Source organism: Octopus bimaculoides, chromosome 4, assembly GCF_046866305.1.
Source record: "Octopus bimaculoides isolate indiv1 chromosome 4, ASM4686630v1, whole genome shotgun sequence".
NCBI classification, from domain to species: Eukaryota; Metazoa; Mollusca; class Cephalopoda; order Octopoda; family Octopodidae; genus Octopus; species Octopus bimaculoides.
In genome coordinates, this window is record NC_142931.1 from 133448504 (window position 1) to 133452186 (window position 3683).

A 3683-nucleotide genomic window follows, 5' to 3' on the forward strand; every position below is an offset into this window, starting at 1 on the left:
GCAAGCATACATATATATTACATACATGCATATACATACATAAGTACATGGTGACTGTTAACTTATTAGATGACTAAGACTTACTGACAAATTATCTTATTTCTGGGGTGGTGGGTGTGCTTTTTTCGTGGCCATGTAACTTTTGTCTTTAAAGCCAGCCGGTGACTTGCATTTTTGTTGCAGATGTACTGTTCATATTTGTGTATTGCAATTGGGTGCTCATTCTAATCAATACCTTGATTGTGTACTTTTATGTACCTTGTGAGTCCAGATCATCTGGAAAATTGCCTACCATACATACATACATACAAAACTTTCCAGAAGTTTATCATTTACATATATATGAGCATGTCTAGATATGCAAGTACTTGCTTGAGAAGACAAGCATAAAACAAAACATACAAATCTTCACATATACATACAGACAAAAATACCCTTTGATGTCATTGAAATTCCTGTGAAGGAACCTTGGATCTAGGTTAGAAACTGGGTCTTTCTCTATAGGTGAGAAACCTTGAAATAAAACTAAATAAGGACATACATACACACATACACACATACATGTGCACACACACACACACACACACACACACACACACACGTGCATACAACCATCTCCTCTGAGGGGACTTATACATTCCAACACATAGATGCAAGCATAAATAGTTACACACACACACACACACACACAAACATACATGTTCTCACATGTATCTAAATACTTGTTACTGTCTTCACTTAAAAAGAAAGTCTTGTAATTTTCATAGTGACCACCTTTTAATCTTTTAAGCTCCTCTTCTTAAGAGGAGGAGCTTAAATATATTTCAAGAAAAGCCGTACAGTGTCATGCATTCATAGAACTTTCCAGTTGGACATCTCAAAGAATACTTCACATTGAATATATTCAATATTTTTGATTCAAGAATTACAACCAAAATTTTGATCAAATCCAAAATACAACACACCTGACTGTCATCCAGGTAAATCGTTCTCTTTGGAGGATGAGCAGTTCTCCTCCCCTGAGGAAGCCTGGGAGGAGCAAAAAGAGGTAAACAAATTGCCATGTTTAATAATTTTTTTTTTTTGTTTTTTAATTTTGGTTGAGCCATTTGGATTCATAAGGCCAGTTACTCAGTGTTTGTGACTGAGATCACAATATTACCTTGGTCCATCGGAGGGTTCAGGGCTGGTAATTTTGAGGGGAGGAGACAAATCTATTACATTAACCCCAGTACTTGACTGATGCCTAGTACTTCATTTTATCGTCATGGAAGGGATGAAAGGGAAAAATTAACCTTGGCAGGATTTGAACCCAGGTTATATGAAGTGTTGAAAGAAATGCCACTAGGCATTCATCTGGTTCTGCTAGCTCACTTTTGATAAAATTTCTATAGTTTTAAGCTTTTTAAACTTGTCTGGCACCTTGGCATCATCATCATTTAACATTCATTGTCCATGCTGGCATGGGTTAGACGGTTTGAATGGAACAGGTAAGCTGAAGGGCTGCACCAGGTTCCAGTCTGATTTGGCATGGTTTCTATGGCTGGATGCCCTTCCTAACGCCATACACACACACACACACACACACACACACACACACACATATATATATATATATATATATATAGGAGAGTATTGTAGTTCGCTAGAAGCATTATGTATTGTTAGTAAAGAAAAAAAACTTTTGAATGGTACAACAATGCACTATAATAAACAATGGGCTATATACCTGTTGTAATTTAGTCATCCATAGTCTGATGATATTTTGGAAGAAAAGCCATTCGAAAACCGATTATAGCAGCGACTCCATCTAAGAATATCCGAAGAAGGAATTGTATTCCAAAATATCATCAGACCATGGATGACTAAATTACAACAGGTATATAGCCCATTGTTTATTATAGTGCATTGTTGTACCATTCAAAAGTTTTTATTCTTTATATATATAACAAGTTTCATTATCAATGATTTATTTAGCTCATGCACATTTCAAATAGACTGGCACAACCCAAGTGTTACACAATGCAATATGCATATTTAATCAATCCTTCATTTGCTTGACTAAAATGCCATAAACATTCTGGCTTTGAAAAAATACAATTGCACTTAATTCCTTACTTTCTATGGAATTTTAGTTGACCAAATGAAGAGTCAATCAAATATGCATATTGCAATGTGCATCATTTGGGTTATGCCAGTCTATTTGAAATGCATGTAAGCTAACAAAATCATTCATAATGTATCTTCATTCCTTGTGTTTTTCTCTAATATACTCTGTGATTATTATACCAAATGTAATTGGTGTTTGATCTTCGGATTTACAAATCGAACTTGTTGCAGGAAATAGATAACAACTTATATGGATTGCAGTGGCAATAACCGGACAGGTGGAAGATTTTAATTCAAAACTTATGAAAACATAACATTTGTACTCATAGCCAGAGCTGGTTTCAGCCTGGGTTGGTAATGAAAGGATTAATCAAAGGAAGTTGTTGGGTGAGATGGTCTTCAAAATGGCTAGAGCCATCATATAAAAACAACAGATGTTCAACAAAACTTCACAACTGAGGCAAAAGATACATATGTGCTTTAAATAGATATTGTTTTTTTGTTTTTCTTGTTTCATTTACCTGGCTTTTTTCTTTACTTTGATTAAGAATTCACCTTAAGCATCAGTCTGCTTCTTTTCTTTTTCCTTTTTTTCGGAATTCAGTTCACTGACCACAACTTTTCTTGCTAACTTTTAGTTCATGTATGTTCACATTTTGTCCATCACCTTTTGAGATCTTCATTACTTGTTACTTCCCTTATTGTCCAATGGTCCATTTCTTATTCCTTTCATTCCATTTATTTGCTATTTCACTCACCAATCAGTAATACATGGACAATACATGGACACAGGTGATTTCTGCCTGTATTTAGCACAGAATGTTATGAAGTCAAGATAAAATGCATTTTTCACTGTGTGTATTATGTTATATAGCACAATAAAAGAAGACAGTAAGTGTAAAGTTGATAACTTAAAGTTAATGTATGAATTTGAATCTCATCTGTCTGTCACCATTAATTTTGTCTTTATTTATTTATTTATTGAATATTTATTTACAGTTTTCTTTATTTATATATTCTTAAAAAAATCAAAAACATTAAATTAATTATTTATATTTTATATGTATATATATATATATATATATATATATATATATATATATATATATATATATATGTATTAGAAAAAATATTAATCAGGTACTCACATGTCTGGATGGTTGTATATTTACAGATTTTTATTCATATGTCACATGTTTTATAAATTAGCGCTTTCACCTAGTCTTGTAGGGTTTTCAAATTTTGTAGGGTTTTCAAATTTGTAGGGTTTTCAAAACTTGAAAACCCTACAAAACTAAGTGAAAGTGCTAATTTATAAAACATGTGACATATGAATAAAAATCTGTAAATATACAACCATCTAGACATCTGAGTACCTGATTATTATTTTTTCTAATATATAATTCCTGTACATCACCTCCAAGCCTTCCAATATATATATGTATATATACCCTACAAAAGAGGAATGTGTGTGTGTGTGTGTGTGTGTGTGTGTATTCTTCTTTAATATGTTTGTGTAGTTAGTACATTAAACATACACAGAAAAAAGGACTCAGATACTAATCATATGATCA

The 3683-nt window shown here is 32.8% G+C and overlaps 1 protein-coding gene across 1 annotated transcript in view; it reads right to left on the minus strand.

The window, feature by feature from the left end:
• Positions 1-3307: 3307 nt before the first annotated feature.
• LOC106875367 (uncharacterized) overlaps positions 3308-3683 on the minus strand; it is a 30261-nt gene continuing 29885 nt past the window's right edge. Inside the window, exon 3 of the mRNA XM_089351495.1 lies at positions 3308-3683. This exon is cut by the window's right edge and continues 1025 nt beyond it. The gene's annotated coding sequence lies outside the window, so the exon portion shown is untranslated.